At 36.6% G+C, this 25,964-nt stretch overlaps 2 long non-coding RNA genes and 1 other non-coding gene across 10 annotated transcripts; 2 read left to right on the forward strand and 1 right to left on the reverse strand.

The window, feature by feature from the left end:
- Nucleotides 1–3,470: 3,470 nt before the first annotated feature.
- On the forward strand, nucleotides 3,471–6,805 carry LOC110942356. 6 transcript variants are annotated; one of them, XR_002594787.2, is made up of 6 exons: nucleotides 3,475–4,099; nucleotides 4,200–4,273; nucleotides 5,025–5,102; nucleotides 5,408–5,518; nucleotides 5,934–6,008; nucleotides 6,254–6,805. It is a non-coding gene; the product is annotated as an uncharacterized LOC110942356 (long non-coding RNA). The 6 variants fall into 6 exon arrangements; XR_002594788.2 differs by having other exon boundaries at nucleotides 4,200–4,245; XR_004882104.1 differs by having other exon boundaries at nucleotides 3,471–4,099; nucleotides 4,221–5,102.
- Nucleotides 6,806–15,461: 8,656 nt separating this feature from the next.
- On the reverse strand, nucleotides 15,462–15,568 carry LOC118487912. Its single transcript, XR_004882845.1, has one exon. It is a non-coding gene; the product is annotated as a small nucleolar RNA R71 (small nucleolar RNA).
- Nucleotides 15,569–16,575: 1,007 nt separating this feature from the next.
- LOC110942357 lies at nucleotides 16,576–25,541 on the forward strand. 3 transcript variants are annotated; one of them, XR_002594790.2, is made up of 4 exons: nucleotides 16,576–16,735; nucleotides 18,081–18,165; nucleotides 19,437–22,635; nucleotides 23,981–25,541. It is a non-coding gene; the product is annotated as an uncharacterized LOC110942357 (long non-coding RNA). The 3 variants fall into 3 exon arrangements; XR_004882106.1 differs by lacking the exon at nucleotides 18,081–18,165; XR_004882105.1 differs by lacking the exons at nucleotides 16,576–16,735; nucleotides 18,081–18,165 and having other exon boundaries at nucleotides 18,175–22,635.
- Nucleotides 25,542–25,964: the final 423 nt, after the last annotated feature.

Genomic DNA, 25,964 nt, shown 5'->3' on the forward strand with positions numbered 1-25,964 from the left:
AACAATAATTAATGCGAATATTCACACAACAACACATCAATCCAAAATCGTCGTGCATTGCGACCTTTACTCTATTTTATATATATGCATCTATATCTATTACAACCACAACTGGAATTTAAAATACAATACTAGTATGCATCAATAGGTATTGGATTTTTTTTCAACTTACATACATATATATATATATATATATATATATATATATATATATATATGTTTTATTGTTATTCTTATTATTATTATTATTATTAGTATTACTGATAGGGGTTCATCCAATATTGCATGTTACGCTCGTCGTATTTCCAGACGAGTCTCTCCCCTATTTGCCTTATCCTATCACTTTCATCTAACAACTCCTCACCGAAAGTGCGGAGTTCTTGCACATTCTCAGTGCTCATGGGTGGTGCGGGTGCTGGTATCGGGTCAGGGTATTGTGGCATTGGTTCTTCGTAAGGGTACGGGTTCTCTAGGATCTCTCGAATATATTGGTCATTATCCCAGTATGGATCTAGAGGGTCCAGGTTTAGATAGGGTGCTACTGGGTTTTGCATGGGTTCCTCTTGTGGGTGGAGTTCTGGGTAATCCCTGTGGTCGTCAAACCATGGATCATAATCTGGGGGATGGGGTGCTGGGACTCTAGAGATTTCAGTTGGGTCAGAAGTAGGTGCTGGAATTTGGTCTCCTGGGTTGGGTTCGATTTCCATAGGTTGTGTTGGGAATAAGGGTAGTGGCTGTTGTGCTATGATTTGTTCTAGGTTCGGGTCTGCAGTTGTGGTAGCTAGTATATGGAAATTGGCAAGTCATCTATTGATTATATCCTGAGTTTGAGCATTCATCTCCCTATTCACAGATGCTAAAGCTATTAGATTCTAAACTAAACTTTATATTTATTATGTGACATATGTCGTTAGGATAGTTATACTTACATTACAGATGTGTATATTCGAATAAGTGAAGGGGCATGATGGTTGAGACATACCGGTTTAAAACCGTAGTTATTCCCGCCGAGAATAACCGACCGAAGTAACTGCCCTCTTCGTATGTATATAACAACATTTGCTGGTAATATTTTCGGCACCAAGATATTCAAGTTTAATATCCATTTACCAAGAGTTCGTTACTCTCTGTACAAACACGTACAGAGTCACAAACACACACACACGAACACGAATACGATGTCGATTATGATAACGGCTTCCGCTAACAAAAGCTCTCTGCTGCTGTAATTTCCCCATTCTTATCTACGTTCGTGAGCTCCTCTGCTGAACCATCCTTTCTTTTTGGTAGGGAATGGCTCTTCAGACTGCGCTTTGAATACGAAAATCCCTTCTTCGGTATCAGCTGGATACCCCGAGGGGGTAGGCTGGGAAGAATTTCCTTCGCCCCTAGTAGAGCTGGACAATTGACGATAAGCGTCTGACGTCCTTGATCACTCATACTGTAAACTAACAAATTGTCAAATAACACAAAACAATAATATACAGATATGCACGTAATCACGTAGATTATTTCCTAACATAATGGATAAAATTTTGGTGTCAGCAGAACACTTCAGTGACTGAAATCAGTGGTTGTAGCTCTGATACCACCTTCTGGCGCAACCCCGACCCCTAATTACCTGTGAGCGGGCGGCCGCGAACTCAGATTCAGTGGTATTGGTATTTATCAATTTGGCAGCAGAATTTACATCAGGACCGTAGTTAGGAAATATTTTATCAGAGTAAAATACCACATTTTATAATATTAAATACATGGGAAATTCCCAAGTTTCCATTACAAACATTTTATAGGGATAAACCCTATTTTATTGAAATAAAACATCTTCTTTATTTAGGTAACTTTATAGCCACTTTTCCAAGCCTTTAGTGTTGTCCAGCTGGCTTCTAATTGGCTTTCACATTTTGTTACCTAAAACGCGTTTTAAAACATTTTGTCAGTGGGAAATACTGGTGAGTGAATCCCAATTTAATCAAGAAGAGTTTTATCATTTTACAGTATTGAGAGCGGTTACAATGTTTTATATCTACACAATTACTCAATCAGTATTGTCAATCCTAACTGGTGGGTCATATTATTCATTGGCTATCTCGTTGTCCAATGGTAACGTGTTCCACATTTTGTATACAAAACCCCAACATACCGGCAGTAATTGAAGAATTACAAAGACTCAATCACTGCTAATTATATTTTAAATTATTTAAGGTTTTGTAAAAATAGTTTACAAAAAGGAGATTACTCACATTGCTACCTTAGGTTTTTCCTTTGTGATTTCCTGGTTATAATCTAGTTAAATAAACAATGCACACGCGTTAGTATAATAACCCAATTTACTTAGTTATACCCTCCCCGATACAGAGACAGAAACTCCAACGACTACATCGGGCAGAGCCTCGACAGCCGTAACGGAGCCCTAGATCAATCGGGCAACGTATCTAATACGTAACCGGAGGTTAAAATACTTACAACGAGGCAGAGCTTCATTAATTAGGGGGTATTATGCCCGATACTACTTCAAATGCTCATAATTTTAGAGAGAATTTTGAATGTTGAGCGATTTGTGAACTGGGGCCGATCCCATCTATTTATAGGGCTGATCAGACACTCTCTCGCGCCCCGCGAGAGAGTTAACCATGGCCGTCGCGGCCCGCAAGCTAGGGGTGCTAGGGTTTAGGTTTGCTGAGTTGGTCCCATAGCCTCGACACGCTGCTACCACATGGCAGCACCGGGCTGCGCCTGGTAGCTATACGCTCGCGCCCCGCGACAGACACCCAAGGGTGTGTCGCGCCCCGCCAGAGACCAATAATTTTTGTTTTTATTTTATTTTTATGAAAATAAAGGTATTTAGGGTCTATTTTCGTATACGGGGTGTATTTTAGGGCGTATAGGGTCGTTATAATTATTTTAGGAGGGTTGTTATAGTGGTGGAGGTGGTGGTGGTGTTGGTTGTGATGTGGTAGTTTATGATTTTGAAAATGGTGGATTTGAGTATACGGGGAAGAGAAATGAATTGCAGATGCTGGGTTTTTTTTGAAGATTGTGAGTTTTGACTAAAATGTCCCTCCTTGTGTTTTTTCATCTTTGCCACATGTCCTCCTCTTATTGCTTTCTATCCTTCCTACCAAAACTAAACTTCCTATTTGATCTTTTCCCAATACTTCAAATTTGGATATAATAAAAATATTATGTAATATATCGTATCCATACATATACATCTAGTTGGAAAATATTTCACATAAAATACGTTGTTATTATTTAAAATAATACTTTATAACATTGTATTAATATTAAGTGAAATCGATTACAATAACACGTAAAAGATAATAGCGAAGAGACGAAAGAAGATAATTGTTTATTTTTGCGTTAAGAGTACAAATTTATTGCACCATTTCTAAAATCGTAGGTTTTTTATAAATTTACATTTACATATATATTAAATTACCCTATATATATTCTCCTATATATTAACAAAAGAACGTTTTGAACAGTAATCGAACGTTTTGAACAGTAAACAAGGGTTATTTGGGTATCTCATACGCATCTTCATCCTCACTCCCCTGACCCCTTAACCCTGCCCTACACCCACCCTTGAAAGACAGATGCCGTCAGTGGTTGCCGGCGGCGACAGATGCCGTCAGGTGGTTACTGGCGGCCACACATGTCTCCGCCCTAGGTATAGAAAGAGGGAGCCGACCATAGAAAAGGGAACTCCGGGGAAGTTCCGCCGACTGTGTTGGTGAGGCGGTGACCGGAGGGTCATCACCGTCACACCACCACCACGGTCACCATGTGTCACCCCATTACAATGTCAAAAGTAAGAGAGAGAGGGGGAGCGCTTTGGATAGGAGAGGGGGAAAGACCTAGAGAGTGTACCGGAACAATGCCGCCGTAGCAGACCGACAAAGAGGCCGATGGTTGGGTTTAGCAGATGAACGATAGTGGTGGTGCAAGACTAGGTCAGCGACGGCTTAGGGTTTCAGTGTACAGTCGACAAACAAGCAACGGTGAGACGCATCTCTCGTCCTCTTGCAGAACGGGCCAGATCTGATGAGGTACAGGTGACCGGTGAAATGTGTCGGCTAGGGTTTCTAAGATTCCGGTGAGTTCACTTTTTTATTGGGTCGTGCTCTTTTCCTTTTTTGGAACATGATTTTTACAGAGAAAGCTAATGATCTCTTGCTTTTTTCCCCCTGCCCTAGGGGATCTGCGATATGAACAAGTTTGACCCAACGCTTTAAAGTCCAAGTAGATCTTCTATCCCTGCTAAACTTTGGTACTCAATTGTCAACAAAGAAGTCTAATTTTGTCTGTTAAAGAATCAAATTATGCAGCTTTGAGGTTTTAATCCCTTATCACTAGAAGAACGTTGCTGTTTTGTGAACATTTTTTTCCATAACTAACTGATAGTCATTTTCTGGCATGAAAATTCTTTACTGTTCAGGAATTGTAAATGAAAAGGTGACCCATTTTGTCGATATAGCTAAAATTATTTTGTTAAAAAAATAAAATGTACGTTTGTGAGCAAAATAATATCAATTACTTATAACAATATATTTCACGAAATAAAGGAAAAGAGCAAAATGTGTTGAGATAATTCACAATAATAGTTTTTTCCTATACAGTGAAACTTCCTTTGTGACAAACGAAGAACCTGAGAACTTAAGGAATGTTAAAAACATACATATGAATTCACATTAACCATGCCATATTAAAAGTAAACCGTGTTTGCTGGAAAAAAGGAACAGCTTTGTAGGGGAAGGGAATAGCTCTGTTCCATCTACATATGTGTACCCCACAGCTCCGGTGTATAGACGTTGACAAGAGTGGTCGAAATTGGCTGGTCAAATAATTTATAGCTATTTAGGTTTCGAATTTAATTTCCATAATGCGAGACTGTAGTATCCAGATCTTAGAAGTGAAACTGAGATTTTATTCCTTTTGTTACCTGATACTAAATTATTTATCTTTATGTCCATTGGATATGTTGTAGTCAGGATTTAACTAATTTTCCGTTTTATTTTAAGTGGCTGACGGAGGATAGCAGCAGGAAGGCTGAAATTGATTTGCATGAATCGAATGCTTCGTACGAAGGCCGAAAACAGGTAAGGTGGTCGCTTTTAAATGTGCTTTCTCATATAGAGTTTTAGAACTGAAAGATTTATAAAAAAAGTCAACTTAAATGTATCATTACTCACTTCGTAGCTTTATAAGAATGTATATGTCAAGCTTTGTACTCGCACATTCAAGTTCATCTTATTTAAATTTGTTTTCTCATCTAGAGTTTTAGAACGGAAAGATCCATTAGAAACAATCAACTAAAAATGTATCATTACTCACTTTCATAGCTTATTTTTAATCGCTACCATAATCTATAGCTAAAGCAATGTTATGAAATTTATGCTCACAGGCCTACAAATACTTCTAGCAGGGCGTTAGAGGTTGTGGATTGGGCTCCAAAAAAGTTGACCTATTTGCAGCTGATTAGAAACCAAATTCTTTCTCTATAAGTTGTAACAAGGTAGGAAAGCAACGATTTTTTTTACCTTCGCGTTATAATGGTTGCGCGTAAATTCTGTTTAAGCTAGAAAAAATTTCTGAGGGCCAAATTGTTGATAAAAGACACGAGTGTTTGTACCATGGCTGGAAGTTTAAGGGTGAGGGAAAATATACCAAGGAATGGGTAACCGTGGTTGCTCTTATTTTGCGGGAATTTCATATATATCTTTCATGGAATTTAGTAATGAGCCGACTTTGGAATGCGAAAAGTGATCGATATTGAGGTTTTGCTTTTCCTGATTGTCAATAGTCAACACTCTGTGTTTTGGAATTTGTAGTTACGATCTTTTGGTTAAAATCGATGTAGGTTATTTTTTGTTTTGTCTTTGCTGAATTTTATTATGATTTACAAGCATTGAATTTCTTCTTTTTCATAGGAAAGCTGGAAGAGTTCACAGTGCTGAGATCGAGGGTGACAATTGCCTTATGCAAGCAAAGCTGCAAGACACCAGGTAAAAAAAAACTCTTGCCACATTCCAAATTTCAGTTACTTAAGTTGTATTACTTAAATAAGTATTTGATCACAGCCGATGTACATTAGAACATTAGAACCTTATAATTTTTTTCTAGAAATAGAACAGGTCAGGTCAATCCAATGAATTAAGGAAGCTTTTTTTAAATAAGGAAGTACGTGACAATTAAACGGGTCAAAGATGCATCTTTACAAATATAGTGTCACTAATATAATGCGTTATAGCTTCGCAGCACTAGAAGACCCTTGCCAAACTAGGGATGAGGTGTACTGAATGGGTTCGGTACGGTTTGGTACCGATACTGATACTGGTACGATACTGGTTTGGCACCGGGTACCATTCGCTCATCCCTATGCCAAACTACTCACGCACAGGAAAGGACGATTCAACTCATACGGTCATACCAAAGGTTTCGTAAAGAAATCGAACAACCTTCGAAACATTGCATACTCACATTTTGTCTCTGAACATTTTAATACTTTAGCTCATTCATATCTTCCATTTCAATATGACACTTCTATTGTTGTTAAACATTTTGTCACAATCTCTAAAGTTGTAAATTAATGTATTTGTATCAATTTGATCTAGCGGGTTGCATTCACCTGTTAACATTTGTACAATAGATTTTCCCGAGTTTGCGTTTGTGTGCCTATACAGCTACAAGTTGAAGAATTTCTGTCATAATGAGCCGAATCAATTCCTACCGAACAATTGTCTTCCATTGATGTAAATCAAAGGTTGTATTCTTTTGATTATATCACAATTTTATTTACTTATTTTTTATCAATAGGTTGTCATAACTATATAACGAGTGTTTGTTCCATAACGAAACAAATTGATACCGACCAAATTACCATCGTTTGCTCCCGTCGTGTTACGCTGTGAATTCCCGGAGCAACGCTCCGATTTGATACCACTAGTTACCCTAATAACAGTATGAAATGAACAGTAAATGAAATGAACAGTAAAACTTAGGGGTATTTCAGGGTTTTTAATAGAAACAAAGAGGGATGGTCACCGGATAAAAGACAGTCACAGCGGATACAGAGATGCTCACCGGCGGCCAAAAGGGAGGGCGCGATCGGACAGAAAAAGAGAAAGAGCGTAGAGAGAGATGCTCGCCGGCGGAGAGAAGAGAGAGATCGGATGCGGAGACTGTCCCTGCCGGCGACGATTGTATTGTATCTCGATCTATGGTATCTTCTCCGTCTTGCTTCGCTGTGTGCGCCTCGGTCAATGTGGACGATGGCTATGCTCTGTCATCTAGATCCGTTGCCGCCTCCGTTTGATGTTTTTCGTATCGTTTTGCTCATCGAACCCTTTAGGGTTCCGATACAACGGTTGTCGGTGGTGATGGTGGCGGGCTATGGATGGTGACGACGGCTTTACACGGTTCCAGCGATTGTCGTTTTTGGTAAGTTACGTAATTTCAAAATTATAACAATTTGTTTGATTAATAACAAACTTTACAAATAAACAAGAAGCTGTACTCTCGCGTTGCTACGAAAATATCAACAAATGTTTATAAATGTTGATGAAGACTTGAATATATAACGTTTACCAAAATATTGTTCTACCAATTTTTTTATAGATAAGATGTTTCAAATATTTAATTGCCACTCACTAGGTGGATAGTCTGACTTTGAGGTGTCATTCTGTCTTGGGTGTGAAATGAGAAGCAGACATTGTAATTGAACTCGATTACTCGAACCCGATATGGGTAACTTAAAACCTAATATATTTGAGATGAGATTGGGGTTGAATAATCTGGTTTGGGGCTGAGTTTGAGATTAGTTTTTATTTATTTTTTGAGGGTTTGATATGTGGTGATAGAGCCATTTACCTAACCCGATTATCTGATAAATTACTCATGTCATTCAACTTGATGAATTTGATATTAGCCACCTCCTTTTTGCATTTGGCATCCCCATTGAAGCCCAAATCCCATATTCACTCATGCTTTTCTTGCTATTGGTTTGCATCTACATCTTTCTAATTTGCTCTGATCGTGCATTCGTGCTATACTGCTATTATGTCTCACTTTATACTGTTGTTTTCTCTTTCGCTGTGTGTTTGTGGTGTAACAAGTGAACTGTACTAAGTATAAAACTAATATGGAACTGGCATTAGAATACTTAGGTAATTTAGGAATTAACCTTACTTGAAGAGATAATATGGTTGGTTGTGTGAGAATTGAAATGTTACTTTGTTGGAGCCATAAGAAAGATGGAAAAGAAGACCGAAGAGCCTTGGTCTGAAGTAACATGATAAATGAGGTTTAAAGAAAAAGATAAGGATGGGCATCGTTTATGCGGTATGATGTCATAGTAATTTGGGGATAACTAATTGTGACTTGATTGAACTTATGTGGTTTAAGTTGAGTTGATCAGTGAATTCGAACACGAATTTTAATTAGGTTTTGTTGTTGTTTCGTGCAGGAACCATATAAATCGCAACCAGGGATATGCGGCTCATGAGATTTGCAGAGTATTTTGGTAGGGCATTTGCTTCAGTCAACAGTTCTGAGTTTTCGTGGATGAAAACACTCAAGGTCAAGGAAGCTACTATTGAGAAAATAATTGATGTAAGAACCTTCTCTTTTAAGCTGTTTTAAAATTTTAATGTTTATGGTCATGTATCATAGTTAGCTTTTGGATATTTATTGTTTTTTTATGAATTACAAATATCGGTGGCCTTTGTAAACAAGTCAAAAACAGTGTAGAGCACTTTTTTAGTCTTTTAGTTGGAACTCCAAGTCAAAACATTATGGAGAATATCATTGACTCCATCCTCGGGCAGCGAAGTCGGCATCCGAACCCAAGCAAGCATCTGAGTCCATACCTCCTTAGCCAAGGGGCATGAAACAAGAACATGCTCAATGTCTTCAACACCCATATTGTAGTTAGGACACAACAACCATGAATAGTGATTACAACTTTTATTTTTTGGGTTTGCCATGCGTCGTTATTTCGATTTAGTTTCACGAATTTAAGTTTTTCCTTCTATGTTTTCAGTGTGTTCTCTCAGATGTTGCCAAATTCAGGGCCTCGGTTTAATCAAACAAATATTTAGGGTTCGGTTTAGTCTTTAAGTACGTTCAGTCGATGTGTTCAATATGTTCAATACCAATTACCAACTGATTTCAATTTGCTCCCAGGCCTGTGCTCGCAATTTGCTTATTTCCGTTAATTACTTGACGATGGTATGTTGATATCAGTTACGGGTAATGTTTGCAATGTTAAGTCGATATTTGCTGCGAAGAGTAGGCGCAATCACCTGGTTCGTTTTTGCAGGTTTGTTTTTAGTTTGTGCACCCCTATTGTTTGTTTTATTTCCTTTTGATATGTTTCTAATTTTATATCTTATTAAGTTGAAGCCCACATTAATTTCATTTGGAATCTACATTTCATTAACTACTGAGCAGTTGGTGAACTTGGAGGAGCATGATATTTATAGTTTATATTACATGTGCATGAACACATCTGTTAATAATGAAAAACTGAAGATGTTGATGAGAACGGGTCAGTTTGTAGGGGGAAAAGAAACACATTTACTTGCATTACAGAATATGTAAATGCATGGAAGTAATTATGTACACATTTAAAATATATTGAGCCGGTTATGTTTTTGGTGCCGCCGCAACGCGCGGCATGGTAAAAATCTAGTTAAAATTAAAAATAGAATCAAATGAACAGTGATCTAAGTATTATAATAATATATAGTTTTTTTAATGATTTTATTATCTTCTTTATTTTTAAGTTGGATACGCTTGTGTCAACCGGTATTGATATCGAAAATACCGGTGCAGTTATCGGTACATGAAAGTAAAAACCGACGCCAGCCTGGTATAGAAAACGCCAAAAGTTGGTATCGAATTGATTTTGAAAATCTTTTAGTTTGGAAATTCGGTACTACTACCCGGTACCATTTGTTCATCCCTGATCACGGGCACCGTACGAACAACAACGGTATCGTGCAACTTTTTTTGTTGATTTTCTTCAACTTTTAATGATTTCTTTTTTTCGTTTCAGGGGTAGGGATGAGCTTGGTGCCAACCAATATCGAATCGGTACTGGTACCGAAAATACCAGTTACGGTACTGGTATATGAAACTAAAAACCGGTAAAAGTCGTACCGAATTGGTACTTAAGATCTTTTGGTTTGGGAAATTCGGTACCGGTACCCAGTATCATTTGCTCATCTCTGACCACAGGTTTCATACGAACAACATCATTCCAAATAACTTTTTTGGTTGATTTTCTTTTGGTTATCTTTTAGTGTTTTTTTCTATATTTTCTTTTTATTCTTGTTAGCGGTTCCGTGCGCAACGTGCTTGTAGTGATTTCAAAACATTGGTACTGGTACCGAAAATACCAGTTACGGCAGTTACGGTATCGGTATATATGAAGGTAAAAACAAGTAGCGAACCGGTACAAGGAACACCAAAAGTCGTACCGAATTGGTACTTAAGATCTTTCAGTTCGGGAAATTCGCTACTAGTACCCAGTATCATTTGCTCATTTTTGACCACAAGTTTCATACGAACAACATCATTATCACACAACTTTTTTTGTTGGTTTTCTTTTGGTTATCTTTTAATGTTTTTTTTTTCTATATTGTCTTTTTATTCTTATCAGCGGTTCCGTACGCAACGCGTTTGTGGTGATTTCAAAACACATGTAAACACAGACTAAACAACAAAAAACGGTCGCCGCAACGTGGCGATAGTAAAAAACTAGTTCTAATTAAAATACAAACGGTTTTGGTGGTTCTTATATTAGAACTGCCGGGTCGGAATCGACCCAACCCGGAACTGATATTTCATATAAATTTAGAACCGAAAACGGACCTATATATTCAAAAAGGTTCGGGTTCAAGGTTCTCGCGAGTCGGAACCACGAAACACTAACCCCTATTTGAAATTATCAATACGAATAGTACCAAGCAGGCAGCGGAATTTTATTTTTTTATTATTTTATTGTTATAATACTTTATTATTATTATTACTACTACTTTTTAAGCATGTTAGTTTTTTTCTTATAAGACCATTGCCAATGCAAAGCACTTAGCTTATGTAGATTTAGCATTTGAGGGAAAATGCATTGGAGGAGTTTCCATGTAAGTGGAATGTTCTTGGGGAAGAATGGTGCATTTGGTGAGATGATGGGCCCCTATGTTTGTTTTGTATTTATTTTATTCTTTTCTTGTTTTAATTTATTTTGATATAGATAAAAAAGTTGTACATTGTAAACTTTAGTAACTTGTATATCATTTTTTATTCATTTCAAATATAGTAATCAGACAAAATAACAAAAAAAAATGTAATGTTTTTATTTTAAAACATAAGTTTATTGATGCTACTTCAATAAAAAATAATACAAATGTTTAAGATACGTGTATATTAATGTTCATGTTTAGAAGTTCAATGTTTTGTTTTTATAACTTTCTATATAAATAATGAGAAAATAAATATATATATATTAATAGAAATAACTTAATTATTAAAAAATAAATGTAAAAGTGGTGATGATGTGGAAATATAAGTATTGGTAAAGATGTTTCTAGGATTAGAGTAAAAATGTGTATTACTAGTGTATTTGTGAAAATCTGATGTGCCAGCTGACTAGGCACGTTTTTAATGTATTTATCACCTTGCATTGGTGATGGTCTAACCTTTTAGAGAAGATCTTGTATAAAATTCTAAGTTCGTTGAATTTTTATTTTTTATTATTTAATTTTTATAAGACTTTATTATTGTTATTACTTCTACTACTTTTGAGCATGTTAGTTTTTTTTTTCTTATAACCTTTTAGAGAGGATGTTTATAAATTATAGGTATGTCGTTGCGACGTACTTCTTTTTATCTACATCTAGATATATATTTTTCTTATAAAGCGACGTCGTTTACTCTTTTCGTAATTTTAGTAATATCATATAGGCAAATTAGATTTAAATAATCCCAGCTTTCTTAATTTGGCCGCTAATAATCTCAACTCAGTTATTGGCCGATAATAATCCGAAATGTTCCACTTTAGGCCGATAATAGTCTGCGTTAAATATAGCTTAACGAAGTTAAGTTTTTTTCTGAATTACAAATTGATGTTTTAGCGCTTTTGATTAGAACGAGCATAAAAGTTGATTGACGTAAAATTTATCTCGAAATACTGCCCCAAACGACGAAAACGGTGCTTCAATTCGGGTGTTTAAACTTCTAATTAACAAAAATCAAGCCGTTTGAAGCATCATTTCGAGGTAAGTTTTACATAAATCGACTCGTACCCTCGTTCTGATCAAAATCCATAAAACATCAGTTTGTAATTTGGAAAAAAGCTTAACTCCGTTAAGTTATTTTTAATGGCGGACTATTATCGGCCAAAAGTGGACCAGTTCGGATTATTATCGGCCAATAACTGAGTTGAGATTATTATCGACCAAATTGAGAAAGATGAGATTATTTAAATCCAATTTGCCTATAATATAACATTTCAAGAAATTTCTAATACGTAGTTGCGACGTACTTATTCTTTATCTATGATTCCATAAAAGTTTAATTACAATGAGGACAAATGCAATTGGTTTTTTATCATTACTGTAACGAAGCCAACCGATACCATCCAAACAACTTAGGTACTAGTACATTATTTTTTCTTATGGTTTTCTCAGCGTATCGCAACCGATACATCCGAACCAATGCTAGCCGAACAACATCAATACCAACACTTTAGTCTGTTTTTTCGATATATGTAAAATACTTTTTGATATTCTCTTGGGCATATCTCTTTCAGTTGCTATACTGAGTGTCAGAATCGTTGATGTGCATAAAATGCAACCTATAAATTACATCAATTGTGGCATAAAACTAACCCTTTTTAGTACTAATGTTGGAAAAAGTGTGCTTTTATCTTCCTTTTGTATTTTCAGGGTTAAATAGCTCAAATGAACAAAAGAAGTAAAAAGGCAGCTAAATCTAACATAAATACAAGAAAAGGAACAAACGTGGCATGCCCGACCTCCCGACAGCATCTTCCCAAGCAAAACAAGAAGACAGAAGCCTGAACACGCCCCGTGCTCAGTGAGCACAGGGGCGTGCCCAAGTGTCAGCAGAAAAGACAAAGTGGTAGAAGCTTCTATTGCCCACCACGGGGCCGTGCTCAGCGGACACGGGGCCGTGGTCAACTATAAGATTCGCGAAATCCAGGCAAATCTTGATAGTACAGATATGCTTCTGCACACGGGGTCGTGCTCAGCAGACACGGGGGCGTGGTCAACTAATGCAGAAGCATTTAATGAAATTGCAATTAATGAAGAGAGAGAGTCAGATGGGCACAGGGCCGTGCCCGAGCTTCTGTTCAGCCTATAAATAGGAGTGCTTGGAGCTCTTGCAACTCATCCCTTGGCACACCACCTCTCTCACACTTCACCCACCACCCACCACCATCACAACACCATCATCCACCACCATCATCCATTGTCCATCATAGAGTGTGTGAGTCGTCTCGGGATCCAAGATTGATCGTAAGAGTTCTTGACAATCAAATGCCATGTTTGCCTAAGTCTCTTACATCACTTGGTGAAGACAAGTGTTTAGTGTAATACTTTTTATTTTTAATCTTTTGCACTTTTAATTGGTTTTGTAATAATGACTTTAATTACTAGTTTCTTATGTTGAAGGTGATTCTTCCTTATCGTTTGTCCGTGGTGTCTTGGCATTATTTTACTGTCTATATAAAATAAAAGATTTTCACCATTCATATCTCCACGGTCTATATGGAGGTATGTTGGCTACCTGGTCGGGGGTTAAGGGAACGCTTTGGTAAGAGTCTTGCCATTGTTCAGTGTATAGATCCTGCAAAGGACCTGGGTCAAATTTAGTAGGACCTCCTTCAATACACAACGGTATTGGATGGCGGGGGTCCAAACTCTTTGATCCCCTCATAAGTTAAACTACTATTAAAACTTTAACCCGGCTACTTAGGACTGTATCCCTGCTGACTCAGACTACTTAGCCGAGGGTAACGTCGCCTTCAAAAGAGAGGCCTACCACATTATGCATTAATAACTTAATTAATTATCTTTCAATAATCCGACCCTTTAGGATTGTATCCTTGCTGACTCAAACTACTAGGTTGAGGGTAACGTCGCCTTCAAAAGAGGGGCCTACTACAATAACTAAGATAATCTCTTAAACAAGTGCAAAAATGTGAAAATAATCAAAGGTTACACTACACACGAGTCGGATCCAAGTGATTCATCTTGTCTATCTCTTTTATTTTTATTTTATTTTCAGCATTTTAGTTAGGTTTTTTTTTCTACTTTAAAAACCTTTTTCTAACATCTTGATTTGATTAGACGTTGAGGATAAACCGGTACTAAAAGCTCTTGTGTCCTTGGACGACCTCGGTATCTTACCAACACTATACTACGTCCACGATGGGTGCACTTGCCCATATGTGTGTTTAGTGTTAGTGAATATCGTGTTTATAAATTTAAAACTTGGCTAAAAAGTGTAAAAATGGCTTAAAATATACACCTAAAATATATAACACTTCACACGCATCAAGTTTTTGGCGCCGCTACCGGGGACACAAGGATTTTAAGAAAGTTAGGAATCAGCGGCCTAATCATTTTTTTTTATTTTTTTTTATTTTTTTGTTTTTGGATTTTCTTAATTTTTCAGCTTCTGCAGAGCTCAGCACGGGCAGTGCCTGGTCGGACACGGGTCGTGCCCAGCAGTTTTTATTTTCTGAGTTACAGAGACCTGAGCACGGGGCCGTGTCCAACTTTCCAGTAACAGGGATCCGAAAAATAATCGCTATACCTCCGACCACGGGCCGTGTTCATTGAGCACGACGCCGTGGTGAACTTCCTGACCAACATTCTTTTCTGTTTTTATTGCTGGACTTCGAACCAGACACCACATCTGAACTTTCTACGTAGTGTATGAGCTCCAGTTCTAGTAGAGACATAAAAGAACCTCTAGAAGAACCCGAACGCTTTCTCAGAAAAAGACTTAAAGCTAAAAACCAAGAGAAGGTTTCGGGGGACCCACTTCCAATGGCGGACCAACGTACCCTCATGGATTACCTACGACCCACCGTGGGTAATCTCGGGGCCGCTATCAATGCACCAAATGTCGAAGCTAACAACTTCGAACTTCGGCCACATTTGATAGAAATGCTTCAAAACTCCGCAACCTTCCATGGGCTTGCGGACGAGGATCCCCATCTACATATTACTAATTTCTTAGAAATATGTGATACCTTTCGGATCAATGGAGCATCAAATGACGCCATCCGCCTTTGAATGTTTCCATTTTCACTAAAAGACCGAGCAAAAGCTTGGCTCAACGCCCTCCCAGTTGGTTCGGTAAACACCTGGGATAAACTAGCCCAAAAGTTTCTATATAAGTATTTCCCTCCCGCTAAAACGGCTAAATTAATGACTGAAATTAATACATATTCACAAGAGGATGGGGAATCCTTATATGAAACTTGGGAAAGGTTCAAGGAGTTATTGCGAAAGTGTCCTCATCACGGTCTTGCGGTATGGCAACAAGTATCCACTTTCTACAATGGGTTGTTGCCACACACAAGACAAACACTTGACTCTAGCTCCGGGGGACTTTTAGGTAATCACCGCCCACATGAAATATACAATCAAATTGAGGAAATTGCTCAAACCAATTTTCAGTGGCACACTCCCGAGGCAATAAATCTATTGCCCCGGGCGCCTATAAGGTTGATGAAAACACTTCTTTACAAGCCCAAATCGAGGCTCTTTCTTCAAAAATCAAAAAGTTAGAAATGAAAAAAAAACAGTCTCGGTTATGGCTTGTGAAAGGTGTGGTGGGCCACATGAAAGTTGGAGTTGTATGAAAGAAACAGATGATCAACCAGAGTCGGCAAACTACATTGATAATAGACCTAGGCCGTCGGGTCCTCCAACGGGTACCTACAACCAAGGATGGCGTAACCACCCTAACCTTGGTTGGAGAGAACCCGGCAGTAGTAGCAACCAACAAAACCTAAACCAACGAACAAACTTTTAACAACCAAGAAATGAGTCACAAAATTTCCTCAACAACAAGGTGGACGAGAAAGGCTTGAAGATACTATATCTCGCCTCATCTCCGACACTGAAAAGAAAAACTCGGATCGATTTCAACAATTGGAATCGAATTTTAGAAATCAACAAGCTAGTATACAAAACATTGAAAAACAAATAAATCAATTAGCTCAAAATTTCTCCGAGAGACCACAAGGCGCGTTACCAAGTAATACCGAAACAAACCCAAAAGCACAAGTCCACCTCGTATGTAACATCCCAAAACGCGAATTTTAAAATTCGTTAGAAGGGTACCATGTTTAATTAAATAAATATAATAACTAAGTTATTAAACTTGGTTAAATGTTTAAGAAAACAATCAAGGGAAGGACATTACTACATTTGTGATCAAGTAACAACTAGAGGGGCCAAGGTTGTCAATAAAGAGGAAAGTTTATGTTTAATTAAAATAAAAAATTAAAACCCCAAAAAAAAAAAAAATACACACTCAGTGTGTGTGTGTGGGTCGATGTTCGACCAGGAGAGAAGGGAAAAGGGGTAAAACCCTAGATCACCAAAATCCATCAAATTGAAGGAGGATTGAAGGGCTAATCGAATGCATGAACCAGGAATGTCGATCATTTAAGTGTTTCTACCATCATGTAAGTCGAATTTGGTATTTTAATGATGTTTGATCAAGTGGGTTTTGTGTAATCTGTGATTATAGTGTAAGATTTAAGCATGAATGTTAGTGATAATGAATGTGTAGATGCCAAAGTATGTTTAATTTTGATTATGATGAATATTGGGGGAAAACCCATTTGCTATAGGTAGGGTGGCGACATGGGTATACTACCCATGTCAAATCTTATGCAAATTCGGATGTGTTATGATTTATGTTATTGGTTTTTTTGTCAGTTAGATTTAGTATGGTGTGAAGTTATGCGAGTTTTATTTAGATGTTAATGGCAAGTGAGCACAAGAATTAGGAAGATGAACATGAGAGTATTTGTACATTATGCTTAAATGCGAAACCCGCCAAGTGTTTGATAAAATGCCTACAAAGTTTGTGTAAAATAGTTAGTAAATTCGTCACTTTTGACAGCCTTAGATAGTCATCTTGTAAAGGCCGTATCTCATTCGTTATTAGGAGTTAGACAACGAGCCTTATATCGTTGAAAAGGTTGTTTCGCATATTACGTTTCATATTTGGTCATAACAGGCTGGTTATGAGATTTAGTGGGTCAAAACAGCATGAAAAGTTAGTAAATTCGTTTTGACAACAAGCTGTTTGGAAGCATTTCAGCTTCTGTGCTGATTTTGTAAAAATCATATAAAATCATAGGAATGTCCGATTGTTACGATCTTTATATGCTTAGAAAGATCTCTGAGTGTAGATCATTTCATATTTGAACATGAAGAACTGAATCAGAAGATAAATGGGTTAAAATGTGTCGTGAACAGCTGCTGCGCAGAAAGTTGCTGCACAAATGTTAGTATAAATATTCAGTAAAAATAGTTGTATTGCTATGCACACTTGTATGAATCATGAACTACTGATTTTAATAAATTATTAGTAAGTTATTTGATTGTTTTAAGTGTCTAAAACACTTACCAACTAGTTTATGCATATAATTGCATCAACGGGTCGAAACGGGTTGTTGATAGAAAATAGTAGAATGGATGTGTAAAAACCAAGGTGTTAAGAAATGGTATGAAATGTTTAACATATGAAGCAAGTTGCCTAACTTAGAAAATGTTATCATTCTAAGTATGGAAATTTTGAAAGAATAACGAACATGATGTAAATACATAATTATGCATGCTAGAAGCTCATGTATGACTTTTGTGATGATGGAATGATAAATTGTTAGATTGATTAGCATTGTAGTATTATGATACATGTTGAACTCGTTAAGCGATTGACACGTGAATAGAAGTGTGATTAGTGATGCGTATGATTATGTATACTAACTATTGAATGAATGTAATGGAATGAGATAATAGGAACGTGTCAAGGAGAGGTCAAGCATAGGAGGATAACGGGTCAAGATAAGGCAAGGTGACAAATACACTTATTAGAGTACTCAAGGTAAGTGAATTTCGATTCACTTTTTAGTAGGTTTAATAGATTTTAATACTTATGTTTATGAAACATCATGAAAGAACATGTAATAATTAGAAGTACAAAGTTAATAATGCCTCATTATTGAAGAAGGTTGTTATTTAAGCCGAAAGTAAAATTGGTGGGTTTAAACGGGTCGAATTTTATGTGCATGTGTTGCGTAATGTAATGAAATTCGTTATGGTTAAGACCTTGGGTAAGAATTTTTAGTCAATTATGTAAGGGGAACATTTTCCGGACCATTAGGAACAAGTTTTATATATGATTCGGTTGTTTATGGGTCAAGATATGGTAGTTTTAATGTTTAAAATGGAAGTTGAGCTGGGCACTACCGTAGCTTACGGTAGCCACCGTAAGCTACGGTGGGTTCTGAAGTCTTTCGGGCCACCGTAAGGCAGCAGCACTTCACCGTAAGGGTTTTATGGCCACCGTAAGCTACGGTAGCCACCGTAGCTTACGGTGGAGCTGTCGCGCCCCGCGTAATAGTAAGCTATGGCTTACGCGGCCCACGAGGGACCGTGCTTTTGGCTTTTTGCTGAAATTGTGATGTTTTGAGTATGAGACTTGTCTAAAAATGATTTTTCTAAGGCCACGTACGTTATGATAAGGATGGTTTCATATATCAATGATTTAAAGGTTGTCGGTTAGTGAATGAACCGATCGTTTCGTGTTAGTGTAGGAAAATTTATAAGTATATGTGTATAGGAATCCAAAAGGCACGTGGGTTGAATCATAGATTGTCTATGCTATGTAAGGTTGGGAATGTGTCATTCTGGCATAAACCTACATGTAAGAAATGGTAAAAGAAGCTTGTGTATATATTCATGATTAATTGATTGTGCGTATGAAGGAATCATTGGCATGTATGAAGGTACGCATGTATATATAAGTATATATATATATATATATATGTATGTATGTACGTATGTATGATAATAAGTACGTAGGTATGAATGTATGTGTGAATGAATGTTCAATGCTTAAGACATATGCATGAACGTTATCAAAGTGTTCGAGTATTTATGTTACTAATGATGTGCGTTGAGTTGGAATGTAATGTAAGTATGGGATTGTTGGCTTCATGAAGAAATGGAGCTGGATTTGGATAAGAGTATTTAAGAAAGCGCTTGGACAATTCCATGATTACTTTATGGAATGCTCTACGAAATTCTATTATATAGGTTAATGTTGTATGGTATGTTAATGACTAATGGTTTGGTTGTACGTGGTGTCCACAGGTATCGCTTGGGTTTTCTCTACATTTATTGAAGTCAAGCAGGGCTTAGTTCGAGTTGAGAGCAAGGATTGTACGGGGTAGAACGATCACACAATGAGATTTATATAAGTCTTGATGTGTAAATCTGTTTAAATGAATATATGGTATTTCGTATTTGAACCTTCATATGATTGACATGTCTAATAAAGAACGAAATTTTTGGACTCATGTTTTCCATTGCGTCGTATTTAAGTTCTTATAAGTTGGTCAAACAGGGAATTGCTCTTATTACGAACGGGTCATGCCCGAATTTTATTATAATAATAGCATGATAATATTACTTTCGGATTTGGAAATCTGGGTGTTACAAGTTGGTATCAGAGCCCTGGTTTGAGCGAAATCAAGTATGATGAGGCAAATACTTGAACTCAAACCTACGCGCTCTTGTGATCAGGAACCCGTACAATCCGAGACTCGATCAAGATCTAAAGGTGGAAGCGAATGTAAGTGTGTACTTAAGTATGTATTTGAAAACTAACAGTATGTCATGTGTAAGGTAAGGATAATTGCTTGGAAGAGGATGATTCGTGAATGCGGTCTAGGACCGACACCAAGGTATGTAATGAGACCATTGCCCAGGTACGTAAATTTTGCATAAGGGTGCATGTAATGCTAAAAGTTATCGAGTGAAGGAAAATTTTAATGAAATATAATAATATAATGGAAACGAAGTTATGAAAATGTTACACGTGCCGAAACCTAATTCTTCGGACATAAGGTGACGATTACACGAAGACACGAAACTAGTATGTGGATTGTGTACCTGGCCAGTACACAAGAAACATATGATGTTCGTGAGACCGTAATGATTGTTACAGGTATGTCAGTTAGAATTAGGTAGTGGGTGGACATGAGGGTGAAAAGAAATGTAAGACTTTCTGAAATGAAAGTATGAATGATATGTTAGAATCCGCGAGACGGATTCGAAACATGAAAGGAATGAAAGTATGAATGATATGTTAGAATCCGCGAGACGGATTCGAAACATGAAAGGAATGAAAGTATGAAAGATATGTTAGAATCCGCGAGATGGATTCGAAACAAAGAAGGAAAGAAAGTATGAATGATATGTTAGAAACCGCGTGACGGTTAGAAACATAATAAACGATAAGAATGAAAAGATTCGAAGTTGTAGGTAATTACGGACTAAGGAATTAAATATTCTTTAAAAAGCAAATATTATCCAAGTTATGTCTTAAACTTATATATATATACAAATATGTTTATATGCAAGAATGGTTAAAGAGACGAATGAGTCATGCAGGTCAAATGGTAATCGCCATTTAAACCGATATTTAGTGTTTTGATTTGTTAAGTTTTATACTTGTAGGTGAGCATAATGTTTGGCACGTAAACCTAAATTTTGACGAAAGAAAGAAGTTTTGAACATGTTATGTTTTAGATGTGTTAGTAATCGACTCTTAGGAGTCGTAATAAATGACGGGCTACGATCCGGACAATAATTTAAGTATAATTGGGAAGGGTAAGTTATGGCAAGAATACTGAATTGATGTAATGAATGTCTTGGCAAGTAAGCATGAATGAAAAAGGAGTAAGAACGTGTACTTTAATACATATACGATAAATAAGACATGTCAGTTTGACCTCGAAAAGTCAAACTGTAAAGGTTGACGAAATAAGAAACTGGAATAAAAGAATTGCATGTAAGGGATGAAATGTGGGATGTGTTATAGCATGTATGTAGGAAGAAGTAAAGGGATAATAGGTGGGTATCATCTAGTATAATGATTGTTTGAATGAAAGGTGCTAATCGACAATTTTGTAGATGTTAATGGTGGAATTCTGAATATGATGAAACCAATCGAATTGTTGAAAGAATGTGCACGAGTGGAAGCCCATTACAAGAATGAATGAAAGCTGGCCTGGTACGGTTAGTACTTGTGAAGAAGCGGATCAATATGGTTTACGGATCGCTGAAGTATGAAATGAAATCAAGGTAAGTAAAATGTTTTAACTCATGCCAGATAGATATGGATTAGTAAATTGAAAACGGCTTACGAGATGAGTGATGGGATAGGTATGGTATGGTATGGAATGTTTGACTTTAATAGTTGACGTTAGAAGAAAACTATGCCATTAAGAACTAAATCTTGAAGGTTTTGAGCAAAAAAAAATATAAAAAAAAATAAAAAATTTCGGGTATTAGTTAAGCTCTCGTCTAATGAACTTGCATGACGTGCTTGCTTATGCGACTTAAGTAATGCATGAAATGAAAGGAATAGTAATGTAGAATGAATGAGGTGAGTTGAAGGTAACGTAAGGGTATGCATGGTACAAACCACTATAGGAAATGTAGAATGATGTTGACCTTGGTGTTAAGCACGTACGCGTGACCATGAAATAGAAACTTCGTTGTGATAACAAAATAATAATTAAATGTTATGTAATAAATGTAAAGAATGAAATCTTAAAGGATGAGGTGAAGGTATTAGATCTGTTATGAACGGATTGTATGAATGTAAGTATTATTACAAGTTTGAATAAGTATGTATATTAACCTATTACTAACGGGTCAAGGAAATGAGGATGTTAGGTGGAAGTATGGTATAGAAAGTATAGACTTGTTAGAAAAAAAAAAGTCAATTGAATGAATAATATATGAACTGAGATCGGATGGTTACTTATAATTATGATGCAATTGTTAAAGTTAAACATAAAGGGGGTATGTATAAATTACGAAGGGGAGATATTAGTATCAAATGGAAACGAGAAAGAGGTTTCGGGGACGAAACCTCCTTTAAGGGGGGTAGATTTGTAACATCCCAAAACGCGAATTTTAAAATTCGTTAGAAGGGTACCATGTTTAATTAAATAAATATAATAACTAAGTTATTAAACTTGGTTAAATGTTTAAGAAAACAATCAAGGGAAGGAAATTACTACATTTGTGATCAAGTAACAACTAGAGGGGCCAAGGTTGTCAATAAAGAGGAAAGTTTATGTTTAATTAAAATAAAAAATTAAAACCCCAAAAAAAAATACACACTCAGTGTGTGTGTGTGGGTCGATGTTCGACCAGGAGAGAAGGGAAAAGGGGTAAAACCCTAGATCACCAAAATCCATCAAATTGAAGGAGGATTGAAGGGCTAATCGAATGCATGAACCAGGAATGTCGATCATTTAAGTGTTTCTACCATCATGTAAGTCGAATTTGGTATTTTAATGATGTTTGATCAAGTGGGTTTTGTGTAATCTGTGATTATAGTGTAAGATTTAAGCATGAATGTTAGTGATAATGAATGTGTAGATGCCAAAGTATGTTTAATTTTGATTATGATGAATATTGGGGGAAAACCCATTTGCTATAGGTAGGGTGGCGACATGGGTATACTACCCATGTCAAATCTTATGCAAATTCGGATGTGTTATGATTTATGTTATTGGTTTTTTTGTCAGTTAGATTTAGTATGGTGTGAAGTTATGCGAGTTTTATTTAGATGTTAATGGCAAGTGAGCACAAGAATTAGGAAGATGAACATGAGAGTATTTGTACATTATGCTTAAATGCGAAACCCGCCAAGTGTTTGATAAAATGCCTACAAAGTTTGTGTAAAATAGTTAGTAAATTCGTCACTTTTGACAGCCTTAGATAGTCATCTTGTAAAGGCCGTATCTCATTCGTTATTAGGAGTTAGACAACGAGCCTTATATCGTTGAAAAGGTTGTTTCGCATATTACGTTTCATATTTGGTCATAACAGGCTGGTTATGAGATTTAGTGGGTCAAAACAGCATGAAAAGTTAGTAAATTCGTTTTGACAACAAGCTGTTTGGAAGCATTTCAGCTTCTGTGCTGATTTTGTAAAAATCATATAAAATCATAGGAATGTCCGATTGTTACGATCTTTATATGCTTAGAAAGATCTCTGAGTGTAGATCATTTCATATTTGAACATGAAGAACTGAATCAGAAGATAAATGGGTTAAAATGTGTCGTGAACAGCTGCTGCGCAGAAAGTTGCTGCACAAATGTTAGTATAAATATTCAGTAAAAATAGTTGTATTGCTATGCACACTTGTATGAATCATGAACTACTGATTTTAATAAATTATTAGTAAGTTATTTGATTGTTTTAAGTGTCTAAAACACTTACCAACTAGTTTATGCATATAATTGCATCAACGGGTCGAAACGGGTTGTTGATAGAAAATAGTAGAATGGATGTGTAAAAACCAAGGTGTTAAGAAATGGTATGAAATGTTTAACATATGAAGCAAGTTGCCTAACTTAGAAAATGTTATCATTCTAAGTATGGAAATTTTGAAAGAATAACGAACATGATGTAAATACATAATTATGCATGCTAGAAGCTCATGTATGACTTTTGTGATGATGGAATGATAAATTGTTAGATTGATTAGCATTGTAGTATTATGATACATGTTGAACTCGTTAAGCGATTGACACGTGAATAGAAGTGTGATTAGTGATGCGTATGATTATGTATACTAACTATTGAATGAATGTAATGGAATGAGATAATAGGAACGTGTCAAGGAGAGGTCAAGCATAGGAGGATAACGGGTCAAGATAAGGCAAGGTGACAAATACACTTATTGGAGTACTCAAGGTAAGTGAATTTCGATTCACTTTTTAGTAGGTTTAATAGATTTTAATACTTATGTTTATGAAACATCATGAAAGAACATGTAATAATTAGAAGTACAAAGTTAATAATGCCTCATTATTGAAGAAGGTTGTTATTTAAGCCGAAAGTAAAATTGGTGGGTTTAAACGGGTCGAATTTTATGTGCATGTGTTGCGTAATGTAATGAAATTCGTTATGGTTAAGACCTTGGGTAAGAATTTTTAGTCAATTATGTAAGGGGAACATTTTCCGGACCATTAGGAACAAGTTTTATATATGATTCTGTTGTGTATGGGTCAAGATATGATAGTTTTAATGTTTAAAATGGAAGTTGAGCTGGGCACTACCGTAGCTTACGGTAGCCACCGTAAGCTACGGTGGGTTCTGAAGTCTTTCGGGCCACCGTAAGGCAGCAGCACTTCACCGTAAGGGTTTTATGGCCACCGTAAGCTACGGTAGCCACCGTAGCTTACGGTGGAGCTGTCGCGCCCCGCGTAATAGTAAGCTATGGCTTACGCGGCCCGCGAGGGACCGTGCTGTCGGCTTTTTGCTGAAATTGTGATGTTTTGAGTATGAGACTTGTCTAAAAATGATTTTTCTAAGGCCACGTACGTTATGATAAGGATGGTTTCATATATCAATGATGTAAAGGTTGTCGGTTAGTGAATGAACCGATCGTTTCGTGTTAGTGTAGGAAAATTTATAAGTATATGTGTATAGGAATCCAAAAGGCACGTGGGTTGAATCATAGATTGTCTATGCTATGTAAGGTTGGGAATGTGTCATTCTGGCATAAACCTACATGTAAGAAATGGTAAAAGAAGCTTGTGTATATATTCGTGATTAATTGATTGTGCGTAGGAAGTAATCATTGGCATGTATGAAGGTACGCATGTATATATAAGTATATATATATATATATATATATATATGTACGTATGTATGATAATAAGTACGTAGGTATGAATGTATGTGTGAATGAATGTTCAATGCTTAAGACATATGCATGAACGTTATCAAAGTGTTCGAGTATTTATGGTTACTAATGATGTGCGTTGAGTTGGAATGTAATGTAGGTATGGGATTGTTGGCTTCATGAAGAAATGGAGCTGGATTTGGATAAGAGTATTTAAGAAAGCGCTTGGACAATTCCATGATTACTTTATGGAATGCTCTACGAAATTCTATTATGTAGGTTAATGTTGTATGGTATGTTAATGACTAATGGTTTGGTTGTACGTGGTGTCCACAGGTATCGCTTGGGTTTTCTCTACATTTATTGAAGTCAAGCAGGGCTTAGTTCGAGTTGAGAGCAAGGATTGTACGGGGTAGAACGATCACACAATGAGATTTATATAAGTCTTGATGTGTAAATCTGTTTAAATGAATATATGGTATTTCGTATTTGAACCTTCATGTGATTGACATGTCTAATAAAGAACGAAATTTTTGGACTCATGTTTTCCGTTGCGTCGTATTTAAGTTCTTATAAGTTGGTCAAACAGGGAATTGCTCTTATTACGAACGGGTCATGCCCGAATTTTATTATAATAATAGCATGATAATATTACTTTCGGATTTGGAAATCTGGGTGTTACATCGTAACATTAAGAAACCGTGTCGTGGGTTCCGAAGAAGCTCCACCACCGCCAACTGAGGGAAGCACAACACCGCCCCAACAAGAGAAGGCTTCTCCTCTAATTCAAGAGCCTACCAAGGCTCCTCCGGTTCCATATCCCTGTAGGTTAATTCATCAAAAGACCAATGAGCAATTCGCAAAATTCGAAAATCTACTAAAACAATTGCATGTTAATATTCCTTTTATCGAAGTCCTAACTCAAATGCCTAAATACTCAAAATTCATGAGTGACTTCCTCACTC

Source organism: Helianthus annuus, chromosome 15, assembly GCF_002127325.2.
Source record: "Helianthus annuus cultivar XRQ/B chromosome 15, HanXRQr2.0-SUNRISE, whole genome shotgun sequence".
Classification (NCBI taxonomy): Eukaryota; Viridiplantae; Streptophyta; class Magnoliopsida; order Asterales; family Asteraceae; genus Helianthus; species Helianthus annuus.